The sequence below is a fragment of the Varroa destructor genome, unplaced genomic scaffold (assembly GCF_002443255.2).
Source record: "Varroa destructor unplaced genomic scaffold, Vdes_3.0 BEIS01000007.1, whole genome shotgun sequence".
NCBI lineage: Eukaryota > Metazoa > Arthropoda > Arachnida > Mesostigmata > Varroidae > Varroa > Varroa destructor.
The window spans coordinates 20,277,259-20,293,667 of NW_019211460.1; the positions used below are offsets into that span (position 1 = coordinate 20,277,259).

Consider the following 16,409-nt stretch of genomic DNA (forward strand, 5'->3'; position numbering starts at 1 on the left):
TCCGATGCTGATTAGTAAAAGAAAAAATAGAAACTTCATTAGCATCAAGGCGAGCTCAGTCAGCCAACTGCCGAAAGCCTTCGGCAGCAAAGCCGGGCAGCCCCCGTGTTAGCAGTGGTGAAAGGAAAAGGACCATAATGTAATTGCATGAAATCTTTTTTACAACCTCATTCTCTTCTCGTTTGCCTTTTTTCTGTCTCGTTCTATCTTTTATTCCTAGCTATTTCACCCTTACTTATTTCTTGTCTAGTTGCCCATCTGGCTGCGCAACGATGATGGGAAACGAATAGTGAACCGGAGAATACAGCCGGGCCTTACTCGTATGTTCTACTCTGTTAGATTCCATCAGAAACTGTAACAAATGCAGATAGAAAGAAAAAAGCAAGGTGGTACACAGGAAATCACAGGATGGAAGAAATTAAACGTGGTGGGAGAAGTCGCAGAGCAAACGGCGCTGGCAACAAGACTCCTGTACAGCAGTAAGAAAGACTAGTAGCTCACAAGCCAGCCACCGAACCTGCCGGCGATCGACGTCAGTTAGTGACGTAAGCCGTTTTGCGTTGCGTGGGAAGAAGATATACTCGACCGAGCCGATCAAGCTAATGCTGTTTAAGTCGCATTGTGCGCCCTACCCGGCTCGTAGCGTGACCCAGCGCTATGGTTGTACAGCAGCATGGCATGTTGTCATTACAGCGATATTTCTGGCCTGCTTGTGTATTGGGCTACGCATAGTAATTCTCCCAAGGAAGGAAGAGAAGGGGCAAAGAAAATCGCTGTGGAGCCACTACCGACAAGGTACGCGCAGGGCCAGTGGCAGTCCAAGCATTAAACGATTGTTCCCAGTGACAGCTGGGCAAGAGTGCAAGGAACAAGGTCTTAGTGGCACAAAACGAGTCTCTCTTTCTCAGGAGAGAAATATATGGAAAGAGCTAGAGTACAATGAAAATGGGGCGATGTAGGACGAATACACGAAGAATGTAAAAGAAAAACGGGGACAGATCGAATGCTCGTTTCCTATCGGTGGCACTACCATTAGTGCAACTGTTACTTCTACTACTACGGCCGGAGTTGCTGCTAAGGGCTGTAGCACGCTCTACCTACCCGTTATTTTGGGACAACTCCGCTATTTTCTGTTCTTCCTTTTTGGTTCGGCATTCTTGCCTCACACTTCGGAGTTCTTGAACCTTCGTGAACAATAGGCGAAGGGAATGGCTCCAAGGTACGTATAGCCGATTCGCTCGTAGGTAGATTTCGTTCGATTTCCCAAGGCCAGTTAGATCATTTGGTTTCGTGAAGAATATAAAGACGGAGAACAAAACCACGAAATTTTCTCAAATTTGCCTTCCGCTGCATTCATGCATTGTAGAAATGCGGGTGAGATTTCGGATCTATGTCCTCTAGATATAGTGGAATAAACAGGCATAAGGGAGCACGGTGTTCATGTAGGTTCCGATCTGCGTAATATACGGGCAGCATCTTGTATATGAACCCCAGATAGCGCGGCTCCAGTCTATGTATTCGCTTTGGATGCGGTCGTTTGTAAATAGGGAAATACGTCGTTGGTTTCGTCGGCTCTTTCTGCCAGTAAGGAGAGTGACTTGAACGCTGGTATTGCATGAGGGTGGGTTAACTTGTAAAAAAAACAACAAAGAAAAGCGAAAAAAAAAATCCAAAACCCAAAATAGAAGAAATCCTATTGCCTCAATGATTGTACAGATTCTCTGTATCAAATGCGTACATTACCAGGCTTATCAAACGTAAGCTAGCTTGAAAGTGGATTCACTGGCTTTATGTCGAGTTTTGTTATATCCGTACAAAGTTCCAGTAACTTTTCGTATCGTAGAATTATCAACTTTCGCAGAAAGCGTCTCATTTAATTCAAGCCTAATACCCGCAAAAAATAACACATATATAATAAGCACATCTGCATATTTTTTTAGGTTCACAACACTAATATTATCACTACATTAAGTTTGTGACCTTTTCTAGCAATAATATTTATTATTTTTTGCCACAGCCATAAATTACTAGTTTTTTTATGGTTTTCCTCTGTAAACCATGCGAACGTATCTCATATGTTTTACTACAGTTTTAAAGCGCATAAATCGGAATACACGCGCGAACTTGTTCATGCGAAAATAGCTTCGTGATTTTAGGACAATTTATATTTTAGCTTATCAAGCAAACGGTGACACAGTATAATGTCGTATGTGGTCAAAATGTCTATGCTAATCTCTTACTAACTATTCAACTGATTCTAATCAACATTAAGTATAGCTTACCAGAGAACGCAGGTTACTTAAAAAATAATTAATAGTTATACGAGAATACGATGTAGTTTTTTGCGCAGCTTGTTAGCCTTGTGGTATAGTACTTACTTAATGCTGAAAGCTACACGTTTCGTCATATTGAAGAGTGTTGTTTTCTAAGTGGCGTTTCAGTGGGCGCACACAAACAGCGACGGAACTCCTATTACGTAGTAGTCCTTAGCCGATGTTTCCTTTGAATTATTCTCCTTTGTTTGGATGTTCCCCGAGGTTTTTACCAAGGAAATTTTTCCAACCATGTGCGAATTAGCCAGCGTATAATGAGAGGTAATGGATCTTCATGCATTTTCCCTCCCAACAAAATTGCGTCCAATTAAGCGCTCAATGAGTAAGTCGGTTCATCTTACTTACGCCTTCGAAAAGTCCTGCTCACATACGCAACTGCATATAGCCGTCGATGCTTCTGATGAAAAACAGCAAATTTTTAAGTTACGAATTGTACATATATATACACTGGTTTCGTTGAACAATGTGGCATTAGCTCAACGACAAGAACGCGCATTTTAGATTTTATTGTTATTTGGTTTATGGCGCTGCAAAGTAAGACAAATGGCTGAATACAGGCGAGACTTCACGCAGGGTTTCATTAACGATAATACAATATCTCCTTTTCGCCCCCATATATGTGCCAAGTGACCGATACACTTGATCCTTTTATTAGTATTATATGCTGTTTCGGCTTTTTTTCCTTATTCCGATTTTGGCATTAGTTTTAGAACAGTCGTTGATCTATAAAAAAAAAATTATTGTTTCTCTGTTTCCTTACTTGTCGTCGTGCCACTATCAAACGAACTACTAGAAGGGTGACGAAGATGACAATTAAACTGGTCACGTAACGTGGCGCTTCTCCCTAGCTTTTCAGTGTTTACTCGTATAGCAGCATATAAAAGCACCGTCGCCCTGACGAGAAAAGCGTGCATTTATGAAAAGAATACGTCGTTTGAAACGTGGCAAGGCGGCACGCGTCGACAGCTGCAAAGTGTAGGGCCTAGAGTAAATCAAAAAGAACACTGCTAGCGTCCACGTCAGTGACAGGGGAAGAAATAAAGAGAAATAGAAAATGGAAATAATAGTGGTGTTATGGTCTGATCTTCAGAGGGGTACGCGTAGAAAGTGACAATATTACGTGGACATCCCTTTCGTTTTGCTCGGATTACAGCTGCTCCGACTGCGGATCTGCGGTTACTTCGGTCGCTTTGCCCTAACAAAGGACAGGGGGAAGAAACACAGATAAACTCGCCTCTTTACTGCTGAACTGAACGAATAGCCATCGTATTGGTATTTCGCTGATAACAACGACATAGATCTATCTGCGTGTCGTTCTCCCCTTTGCGCCGACCATTGCTCCTTAAAGCTCGATGGAACTTTCGTTTCTTCGTTAGCTGGAGTGCCTGTCTGGTCCATAAGACAACTTCTCTAATAAGCTCGTGCCTTTTAAATTTTTACCTATGGACAGCAACGCTCACTATTTCCAACTGACTAACTTAGCGTTTAAACTTATTTTTGACTGTACGTGGCAGAGCAGAACGGGTAGACCCGGCAAAAGGAAATGGTTCAGAGGGTGAGTGGCTGTGTGGAATGGGATACAAGGGTGCTTTTTAACAGTAATATGGGTCTGAAATGCGAGCAGTAACTATCTGGGATTTCAATAAAACGCTTTATTCGGGAATTTTAGACCCTGTCCAGTCTAGTAGCAAACCAGAGCTTGGGTGTCTCACCCAATAAGGGCAACTTTTTTCAAAAGAGTCGATGGAACGGGCAGCCGACAAAAAGAATGCGGAAAGCTGGACCTAATTTCGAACGGAAAAGGAGGCTATAACTGCATAAGCTTGGTTTCGGATAACGAAACGGACAGAAGAAAAAACAAGAGGACCTCGCAGAAACAAAACTTCCGCGTAAGGTTATAGAGAAAGCTGGAGGAGCTTTTGTTTATCATAGTAGCAGTGATCACAGTTCTGGGAAAACATATTTCAATAGATAACAAAAAAGAGGAGGAGCGGGTATGCCAGCACGCGATGACGGTGACTGTCCACGTTTTCGATCTGACCACGAGGAGCACAGCAATGAAAATATTGCTTGGCACATTTCTAGCTTTTTATGTTGTCTCTAATGCTTTATGATGGTGACTGAGTAAGAGTATTGTTTGTATGATATGTTCCAGCAGCATTATTCCGCTTTGTTTCGATACTAGATTAAGACAAAATATGATCCGTTGAGGAGAAAGTTTAGTTTACTCAGAGCATTTGATCATAGTGATATCCGCGATAATTGCGGTCATCTGATTGAAAAGCATGTTTATTTAGGTAAACTGTTGTGGAAGTATCAGTTTGTATCGCATATAATATTCATAGAAAGGCGTATCTATGAAAGCTCGATAATAAAACACCTCGTATAAACCTAGTATCCATGCGCACGGTGGCCTGGATAATTAAACGCCGATACGTAGTGAAAATGACATATTAACCTTTACGCTATTATGGCTTTCCAAGTTCTCTCCATTTGGCCGCGCACAAACGCTAACCATTGGTTGGCTACAATAGTACGAAGCTTGGCGTTTAGTTTTTCGCATCATCTTTAGTGCCTGTTTCAAAGGCTAAGTTTATCCTCTGAGTTTAACCGGTAGTTTAACTTCGATTACTGACCGCACGGTCAGCGACCTCATTCACTAACGGCGAATCTAATGGGCTCGTACAATTCAATTCCTATAGTTTTTTTAGCGATGTCAAACTTACATCGATAGCTAAAAATTCGAACGCGATAGTACTCGAAAAGTAATCGGACTCTGATCGTTATTCTCGTCGAAGCAACTAGTAGAGAGAGTGGCGAGATGGCCAGGCCGTACAGTACCCCCACTATCAACGGTAAACTCAGTTGTCTCTTTCTTCAGACGGGACTCATACGAGTGTTTAGGACAACTCGCTAATTATCGGTTGGAATAGGTAAGCGTGCCCACGCGCAACTCTGCAACCCTCATTTTTATCTATATTTGCAATATAGGTTGGCAGTACAATGTGCATAACGACAGCGGTGTTTTTGTAAAAATCGGATTCTTTAAAAAAAAGAGTGAAGTCACTTTGTTAAAGGGATACGACAGAATTCACCGATCCGAAATAAATGAATGAGTAGCTGAAACTTTTATCGGTGATCTAAGTTCCAAGCTAACTTCTACCGTAATTCTGCCACGAGCTCCAATCAAACTGAGTATAAGTAACAGCCAATTTTTTTTTATAAAGATATGGCTAATGCATTTACGCACGACCGACGGACTTGGAGCTATTTTTATTTGGTGCCACCCGAGTGTGGAACTCACGCATCTGTCCGCAGACAAATTAAGCCGGGCTCTGATGGTGTAAATCACCATAACACCTATTATTCGTACTCAAACATTATTTCAAATTCCTCAACGAAAACAAGAGGAAAGTTGGTCTTTTTATGTTTGTTCGCATCCTTCCTATCGCTCTTCTTCAAGTTTCCTTTCTGGTTTTTCAATTTTTCCTTCTTGTGCGTAACGGTCCCGAAATAAGGTCGTTCCTTTACACCAGTTCTTTATAGACTCAAGCTGATGATCAACAACATTTTAACCATGGTTCAAGATACAGCTAGCAGTACTCCTCTGAGCTCTTCTTAGTAAGCTTTATAGTTGAATACAGGGTGATGAGCCCTATCTGTTTCATCTTACGCATATAACATTCAAATGTGATACCATGCAGGACTGGTACTAACCGCGTCCAGTCAGTAGTAGGCAAATTCGCTGCTGTTATGATTATGCGAGACGTGCAGGTCCGGGATGAGGAGTCTCGTCCCGTTCTCAAGTCTATTTGTCGTTCATGATCATTCTTACCGCAAAGATAAATGAAACCATATGGTGAATCCTTTTGCTATCTTAAGGGCGTCAAGCTCCTCTTTGACTTAGCATAAACGTGTCCGTTAGGTCTGTGTTTTTCATCCGCTATCTTTCTTAAAGGCTTGGTATGTCCGTTTACTGTAGTAACCCACGAGGCCATTCTGTCGTCTTGCTGTGAGCTTCTTTAATCAGCATCTTCTATTTTCCAGTACCTTCATAATACTCCGACAACTTTCCGGTGACCAATAGCCATCTAAAACAACACAACGTTTTTGTGTGTTAGTAAGAATAAATAATGCAACAAATACGTTTACGTGCTACATCCTGCTTCAATTCATGCTGTTGACGTATGTATTTACATATAATAGATGTCAGCGACAGGCTCATCATACCTAAATTTCAGCGCATGAATAGACCATTTTATACAGTTAATGTCTATTGTTTTCTAACTAACGTAATACCAAAAACAAAAATCACGAAGAAAAGTACCATTAAGTCGTTCTCCATTTCAGCTTCTCTGGAATCGTTATATTCCAATATAGAGACACGAGCTGGCGTCACTGGCTGTCCACAAGTTGCTTTTTTAGTTATTTTCCACGGTTGTTAAAGTCAAGTTCACGCAACTTGTTATACGCAATTCTATTAAGCAGAAAAATACAACAAGCTAATTTTAATTAGTATGCATTTTTTAAAATGCGGCCATGCTAGTAATTCGACTCAGAATAAAGCACAGTTTCAATTGTTCAATATTAAACTTAAAATATATAAAAAAAAAATAGCGAAAACACTTAAGGCCGGAAGGCATGTGCCTGCTTAAATGTCCTCTTGCATTTATCAAAAATTCAAGCAAGTTGGAACAAGGCCTCCAGTGCCACAAACACAACTAAGTTGTTTCCTCAAACCTTCAACCGTCATTACATTTCTCAATGCTGTACAATATGCAATCAATTGACCTGAGTCCGGGTATCTCGTTAGAGGGGGATTTTGTTTCGCATACATTCGTATGCTAATGGCCTTAGAGAAACAATGAAAATTTACTTTAGGGCAAGCATCTTATTTCATTCATCCTCTGACCCACGATGCACACCAGTCTTTTGCTGTAGATTTAAGTAGGCTGCAGACTACAACCCCTTAAGAAGTTATAACAAAATTTCACGTTAACTCTGATTTTTTCGTTTGGCTTTTTTTTTCGCTCGATTTTTATATAAAAATCTAGTAATACTATTTTTTCGTATTCGTAAGCAATAGAAATTCAAAACTAGCAGCCGTAGACGCAAACAAAAAAAATCCCGCCGTGAAAGGCATACTCTTTATCCATTCTATCATAGGAAAATGCTATTCTACGTATAGGCTCACTGTAAGTGGAAAAAAGGTCTAGCTCGTTAGGTGAAGTCAGATAACATACCTTGAAAATTAACTGCCAAAAATTGTACAACTTATTATGGATTAACCGTAAATGTCATATGGTAGAGCTACTAACGCGCAAGGTTCCCCAAGCTAAAATACCACCATCATATCCGTATATGTTCAGTATGCAGAATGAAGTCTTGCAAGACTTTGTTGACATTTCTCCTTATAGCTGTTTACTGTATTTCTGCTAGAGTAAGCTGACTCGAATCTGGCAAGAACTATGCTACCCTGTTCAAAGCATAATGTTGTAGAAACCGTTCCTACAATAAGAGTCCAGTTTACATAAGCCTCGTTGGGGGGTAGGGCAGGTAAATACCTGGGAATAGTTTGCCAGAAAAGGTCGTATGCTGATCCTTCATTCCTAATGCTACAGCAAGGGGCGAGCTATAGTGTTTTTGATCTCCTGCAACAGGTTGAAAAAATGTTTAATTTTTCCAGTACACGTTTTGTATGCAATGTTTTCAACATTCACGTAAACATAAATTTCTGCTAAGGCTGTAGTTGTTGGCCTGGAAAGGTACATCTAGTTTCTGTTTTTGTGCTTATATTTGAATTGCATTCGTGCCTCTTCAAGCGCAGTGAATTTATGTATCAAATAAAATAATTTTACTGTAGCCATGAAAATTTGTGTGTCGCGTGAAAAAATGAGCTTACGAAAAAAAAAAACAGACGGAGCATATTCGTTTGGCAATATTGTTCCTCAGTTAATAACCAATCAAGATGTTTGATATAATACAAACCATTGTCTTCCTTATTTTCGACGATGTGTGACGAATTCTACATAATAGCGATAGTCACTAATTGACATCGGCATCTGTTGTCTTCTAAAAACAATGATTCAATGTAATTAAGTTGATTTGATATTGGTTTTATAGGTTGATTATTTGCTTTTTAGTGATGAATTGAAGTTTGTTTTACTATGTTGTCTACTTCTCTCATTTCACACGTGGTCGACGTTTACGATTGCAAAGCGTCCCGGGAGTCTGTGAGATGAATTAAGAACTTTTCGTTAATTATATACAACCCCATATACCAAGAAACAATCCATACGAACTCCACCATAATTAAACTGGTTCCACCGAGGATTCTTTGTTTCCTAATTAACTCGGCCTTCAAGAAATCCGACTTAATTTGCTCTGCCTCAGCTAAACATGCTTCCATATAAATTTTGGCCTATGCTATAATTAGCGTGGTAGTCGTGTGAAATACCTGAAACCAAATTAGATGGAGTGATGTTTAACGCTAGTACCCGATATAAGACTGGAGACATTATCTAAATGTTAAAGGTTGAAAAAAGGCGATCATTACATTTATCCCGAGGCTTAACATTACTACGTACGTGGGATATGTATCGGAATAACGACGGGTGCATTCGGCCCTGTATGCTCTCAAACGATTCATTTACGGAACTTTTACGGATGAATTTTGTTCTTTGGTTTCTTCTTTGTTTTGGAGAAGGACGCTGCTAAAAAGGATCACATCGATCTTTAAACGGGCATAAAGGTAAAACAAAACCTCCTACGATATGTTTGTACGACAAGCGAAAATTCAGTCGTCTATGTCCTTGGGGAATGCCGAAAATTATTTCAACAGTAACAGAAAAAATTGGTGAGCAACTAAACAGCTTAAAGACCTTATGAGGAAATATTTTTGAAAGACTGGTATAAACTGAAAATCGGACAGCCAATTTATGAACGTATAGTGCCGGATGAGTATTTCTAATATGGTTATATTCGGGAGTATTTCAATTACGTTTCGTCAAATCGGAGCATAATCTTAAAGCCACAAAGGCTTCAGCTTTACAGCACAGCAAAAAGTTTCTTAAAAGCTTCTTTTCTTCTTGTCACGTATTCAATATGCCTTAATAATACCAATAGGTGTAATTACGCCTATGAAATCCTCATAACTCGAAAAAATAGGAGAACATGGAACGAGTATAACCGTCATCTCAGGTGCTTGTAAATAGCAAAAAGCCTGTATAGATTCTACGACCATACATCTAGCTGTATTTACTAGTACAAGCCACTTCTTGACGTAACTAGTTTAGTAATATTTGTATACTGTAGCGCAATATAGCGAGAAAAATTTCGTATCCAGCCTAAAAATAGCAAATAGCATGTGTCGTTTGTAAGCTATTATTGTTTTTGATTTTTTTAGCTTATACTAGATACCTTCATATTCCATCTATTTAGGTTAAAGATGAAGCAGAATTTTTGTTATATATTTTCTTGAACGAGTCAAATGGCTTCATCCTTTTTTTTTTTTTAATTTATCCATTTAAATCAAAGTCTTGTTGGATGATACTAAAAATCGATATAGTTTACTAACCCTAGCGTGTATATCTTTCTCAGAAAGGTTAGAAATAAGCCAGCACTCATCGTAGCATTTACTCTCATCGATCGACGAACAAACAAGTCGCAGGACATTCGATAATGGATTCCAAAGGAAAGGAAAGTAAATTACACGGACACACCGATAATTGTCCTACACGCCTTGGAAAACACTACACTAGTGCAATAAGTTCCACTGTCATGAACTAAAATTATCAGAGCTATTGCTCGGCGGAAGCATCACGTCAGCTCCCGAATGCTTGATACCATTCAACAATTCAATTATCGACGCTATTTTTAAAGGCAACATGCATTTGTCTTTATTTGACCTGCAAATTACCCAGTTTGGACTTGCTTTTCCCACATTTGTTTTCCTTTTCTTAGGCTACAGCTCTGTTAGCCCCGATTCACAGCCACTCAATCGAGCCAGTTCAGCTTTTGCGTTGGCTGACTGTTCCGTTTTGCCCCAAGTTACCAACGGCGTCGATGGGTCATAGTTCCATACACGTGTCAACCGTCTCGCCCCGCGTTGGTGCGGGGGGACCTTAAAAGGCCTCGGGAGGCAAATGGAAGGCTGGCAGGGCCCCTTTAGCTCTCGCTTAGTAATTTCCACTTGTACTTATTGGGATTATCCCAGATACGTAGGTACATGACGGACTTTGCCCCCGTACAGAAAGAGGCTTTTTCTTTTAACGTCGTTGGTCGTATTAGGCAGCTCACGCGCGCCGCTCCGGGCATCGTATCCGAGGTAACTGTCTGGCAGTGGAGGTAGTGGTCGCTTGATGGTCCTAATCCTTTGCTAAAGTGTCTGCTTTCCTACTCTACTTAATTCTGCAAATATACCAAACCTTTTTCCCGAGGATAATAAAGGTGTCTAATGTTATCTCACTTATACACAACAGATGCAAAGAAAATCTTAAAAGCTGATACTTGATCAACGAGTCAATTGAGATAGCGGTAGGTCAAAATGGTTCTAGATATTTTAGGGCGTACGTGTGTGCTAAAAAATGTTCCTAACTGACATTTTCTAGACTAGTTATTATATATATATATATATAATATTACATACATTTGGAGCTAACCGTGTAATCTCAAGATGAAGCACATTTATGTATATTTTAAACGGCCCTTCGACTGCCATCCCACTCTTTACACTTCATTCATACGTTTGCTTTGCCAACGATTTTTAATTCGAAGTCATTTTCTCGCTAGTATCTGTACTGCCCTTTTATTACGTAAAGAATAATGGCAAGATAATAGCAGTAAGCTGTCGGATACAAAATACATATACAATTTTTCTTTTGGCAATATAGAAAAAACTGTTCCAGGATAATTATTTAAAGATGCACGACTGAAGATTTCAATAACAAAGCTAGCACAGTTAAATTTATTACAGATAGTCTTTAAAAAAGGCCCGATTTGCAATACAACGGTTTCCTTTATTCAAAAGACTTACAAATTGGCCACAATGTAATGGTATAAAGGGGCTCTTCGTGGCTTAATCCTACCACACAAACTATAAAAGCAATGTTTAGAGTGAATATACCACTATGTAGATTGTTTTTTTCTAATTTTAAAGCTGTTGCTGAGTGAATTGCACAGTAATTAAGTAATAGTAATAATATAGAACGAAAATTACTTGCGAAACATACTCCGTTGGCCTCACTGTGGATTTAGCGGCAAGGGTTTGCAGCTCAATAGACTTGCAGGATACCCTATAATTCCATCTGCATGTTTGTAAATAACTATATACTAATTAACGAGGAAAGCTACAAAAACATTGAAATGTGTACAAAAACATTTATTTATTACTCTCTCATGATAATGCTATTGAAGGACTGTGCAGTGGCGGCATCATAGTCGTGTCTCTAAACACCGTCGGCGCAAATCGACATAAATGGGTTCAGCTCCCTCTTTTAGGCGTCACTTTCGAGGACCACCTCTTGCCAGCACGAAACGAAGTACGTCTATTTCCTGATGCGAATTGAAACCGTCACGTATTCCTAAGCTTAGCAGGCAAACATGTTATACATTGCGCTACCAGAGGGATAACATGTCGTACGTATACTGTGTTCAACTCATTGCTTTCACCTTTCTGTCAGTATCGAATAGAATTTCTTAAACATAAATTCCCATTTACAGAACAACGTTCAATCACATAACAAGGTCTGCCTGTGTTCTAGAGGACAGTTTTGCCCTCCAGAATATAGACTTTCTAGCCTACTCACACACACCCTTAACAAAAAAACCCTTGCGAAAAAGCCCAAATCAAAATGTATTCTATAGGCATACAGATACATATACACCGCCAGTGCAAATGAATATAGTTAACAGAATACAGAAGAAAGTAGGTTACGCCGCCAGGGTATTTGAAGCTAGCAGTATAGGGAGTTCAACAATGGGCTCCTTCACTGTGTTTGAATATTAACAGAACAATAGCAGGAAGCATTGAAGAGAAATAAGCCTATAGTTGCCGATGGTGTTATTGCCAAACGTCGATGGCTAGAGGGACGCGAGAAATTATTGCATAACAGAAAATTGCCAGGTACTGCAGAATCTTTGTATGTGTGTAGGAACATAATTTTCAACATAGGGATATCTATAGCACTTCGGCTCGTCCATTGAGAACTTTCAAGTGGTGCCAAGAACGACCGTTGTGCAAAGAAGGGGAAAAAATGTATTTTGTTAGGAGAACAAACGAAGGAATTCCCAATAAGGTGTCGCCACTCCCAAACATTTTTTAACCTTAATAACAAACATGATGGGATGGAATAAATATCACCAGCGCCAAAAAATAGCGAAGTTCATGCAAATTGCAATTATCGGCAGCTGCACACCGTAAAAATCTTTGATTGATATAGAATTGCTTTTCAGTGTTTTCTTTTGCTGTATTTACAGAATTCTGCTTTTTAGGAAAATCCCTACAGTGAGCGGTTTACATTGTTCACTTCTATCTCACTTAGTCTAGAAAAGGCCTACGCCAAGAGTAAGTTTAATTCCTCGTTGGCCACAAGCTGTGATTGAAGTTAATTGGGTTTCGAAGCAGTACCGTAGTATCATTGTACTAGTCCAATCCAACGACGCAATAAAGCTTCACGCTAGGTCGAGTTCGCCAGCGAAAAATGGTGACGCGCCTACAGCTTTAAAGCCTGTCAAAATTACTAAAATCATCTGGATGTAACAAACGACTGGTACTTCATATTGTGCAAAGTGAAGAGGATGCGACCGTCAGCTGCTCGTCCCTAGAAGACATCAGTGGCAGGGATTGCTTTACAGGCTTAATGTCTACAGATGCCGAGCGTTACAAGCAGGTTATCGAAAATTTAGAACAGGCATTTTCCGCAAATGATTGGCTGAGTTATCTATCATGAGCAATCCACTTATGTAGCTTTGCTCTTTCTTTTATTTGGAGCACAATGGCATTTTTCCAAGATCAATTTTATGTCGAAGCTATGTAAAACCAATGGCCCGGATGATCAGCGCAAAAAATGATACGGCTCTTTGCTAAGTATTTTCCACAAGCCATACTTGAGCGTGATTACGAACTTGAAAATAAAGGCGCAACAAGATAGAAATATGTATTTATATCTATGGTTTCTAGTGAATTTGAAGACGCTTTCATATTCCGACAGTGTGGAGCGTGTGTTTCACCTTCGTAAGCCTACCTTTGACGGTAACCGTTTGAGCAAAATAAAACATATTTAATGTATTTCTCCATTCAACCAATGTTAGAATTCTTCAGCAACTTAGGTAATTGTTATCGTACTATAAGCACCTGACACTTAAATGATCATACTTTGTTACCCATGGTTTCACATTTTACAAAAAAAAAAAAAAAAAAAAAAAAAAAAAAGGGCACATATGTGATTAAGTTTAGAACTGGATCGATTTCCTTGAATTTTTGGCCTGCCTTAACCCTTAAATATAATTTTGCTTTTTTCAAATGGCACTTTATAAATTTCTATACCCACTACACTTGACGTAACTTTGAACTATTTTTTTCAAAACAGTCTAGGCCAGGCAGTACGCAAGTGATAATAAGTAACATCACGGTTGTGAAATATAGGTGTCTAGCCGCTACCTGTCTCAGCGCAGGGTCGGTACCCATAATGCATTCACTAACTGCCATCAAAATAGTTGGCAATATGAAAAAATAAACAATAGAACGTATGAAAGGCCGGTACACGCAGTTCGGCCTACCACAGCGTGTTTGGCTTATTGAAAAATATATTAAGGAGCGTGATGTAGCGCTAGGGCACTTTACGGTCCTATCCCCTATCTTTCTTAGATCAGGGCCCCCTTTAACCGCATTAATCTTCACACCATATCCCACGATGGAATCTAGCTAACACCCTATCAAGTGGTAATGCCCTCAAATAAATATTTTGTAACCGAATATTTTTCAAGTCGCGTGATACAATCTAATTGACTGACATCCATGAATCCGTTAGCCAACCGATTTCGTAGCATAATTAATATAGGTTCTTAAAGGACGCAAGAGTTGGCTCTTTCCTACTTAGAACGTGGAATCTGAGAATTCTTTTAGATAATAATATCTATTTTTTTTTAACAAGTAAATTGTTTTTCTATTTAACCACACTTTACATGTAGTATAAGTCGCTTGCGGGGCATGAACCATCAACTTCTGGCTTTTGACAACTATAGAATTAGACCTAGAAGCCATCTCGCCGAAATGAACTTGTTTACCGCCGTAAACAACAGTATATTACATCTGTCAGTTGGCAACAGAGTCCTGTTAAAGTTAAATATTCTCGCTCCTCGTGTACAAGCGTTTTGCACTTGCCTATGGCAATCTTCGCCATTAACGACAGCACCAATGGCTTAAAACATCACCGGTGTTTACGGTGCTATCTGTAACGTCTTGATTGAACACAAGCTTTTATTTTCCATGGCTAGAAAAGGATGCCTTGGGGCTGTTGGTATAAGATCACCGTCTGCTTCGAAAAGGTGCAAAATACTGTTAAGTTAAAAAAAACTTTAATCGCTTTTTACAAACTTTTTGGTGTAGATTTAAGGGCAAATTTAAGCTCGTCCAAACTCGTTTAGCTAGTCGCAATATAAGACTGCAGGATTGCGAACGCCCAGCGAGCCAACAAAGTTTACTGTACATAGACGATAATCAGGGACTGAAAATCTATTTTTTTCGAGATTCTATGTATTGTAGGTACATTGAAATAAAGCGATAAATTATCGATATCCCTTCGTTTCCAGCCCCTTCCATTTAACAATATGTTTTAATAAGGGACAGAGAAAAATAGACCGTTGCCGACCCTAGAAAAAAACCATCATATATATCACAAAAAAGCTATAACTCTAACCTTCCGGAGAGTTAACTCATCAAGACTGCTATAATTACATATTGTACTATGTTCGAAGCGCCTCTTGTACACGTTCTTTACACTAAGGTCTTACGAACATCGCCTATCATAGGGATTAAACTGTTTCTCAAGCATCTGGTTTAGCTCCTTTCTCCGAGGTATCTGAAAAATTGCTCAGGTAAGGAATTTTTCGAGGGATCTACTTGTCTATAAGCAAATATCTGAATTAGATCCGCGCACTCGGTACCTCATTCCTCACACAGAATAGCTCAACTATCTAGTCAACAAGATCGAATTGTATTTATCAACAATCAAAATTGTTTACTTTATGGGGTCGCGTGATCCCGGCAGAGGACAGATTGCATGTACTGTATTAACGCTATCCTTTCTACCTAATTATATACCTACCATATACAATTATATATATAACTACTATTCAGGGTAGTTACATTGTATTAAATGATTATGCTGTAAAAAATAACCAGCTATATTAACCGGACGGTATTATAGGTCCGTGATTGCATTAGAAACATACCAAACACATGATAGCGTTTTGTAAATACATAGTGTATGAATGTTCTACTATATGATAAATTAGTTATTCGACATCAACGATCGTACTTACTTGTCAGCCATACTTGCATATGATGCAGAGCGGAAACCGAACGATACTGTAATCACCTGCAGAGCTCAGAAACTGAGATAGTCTCGATTGCGGATAAAGTTCGGAGTTTTAATTGGAGCGTTATCGTTTATTAGATAGGAGCGTAAATAAAGAAAAATTCGAAGATATCTATCTTACTTGTAGATTTGAACTTCACCATCTAGTAGCAGATCGCCCTGATATCAACAGATTTTAAAATAGATAGCTTTTCAGTATTTGAGTAAAAACAGAGGACTTCTAACTCATACTTAAGGAGGCTACTTGTGCCAGTAAACCGGTTCCTTTATGCTCATGTGCACTGGGATCCCAAGCAATAAGGAACAGAACAAACAGAAACCAAAAACGTTTTATATAGGAATGAAGCCGAATTTGGAATAGCTATATATATATATATATATATATATATATCGAGCACGACATGACACGGAAAGGTATTACCGAATTAACTAGTGCATGGATAGCTTAAAGGCCTGTTGTCAAATAGCAGGGCCGTTG

General features: G+C 39.3%; 1 long non-coding RNA gene across 20 annotated transcripts in view; it reads left to right on the forward strand.

Moving 5' to 3' along the window:
* Positions 1-16,409, forward strand: part of LOC111254702 (uncharacterized) — a 173,003-nt gene that overhangs the window by 141,449 nt on the left and 15,145 nt on the right. Inside the window, exon 1 of one of the 20 annotated variants that reach the window (XR_015318023.1) lies at positions 610-1,219. The exons of the other annotated variants lie outside the window; for them this stretch is intronic. This is a non-coding gene — a long non-coding RNA (uncharacterized LOC111254702). Of the gene's footprint in view, positions 1-609; positions 1,220-16,409 lie in introns of those variants that run through there. 20 annotated transcript variants of the gene reach the window in all.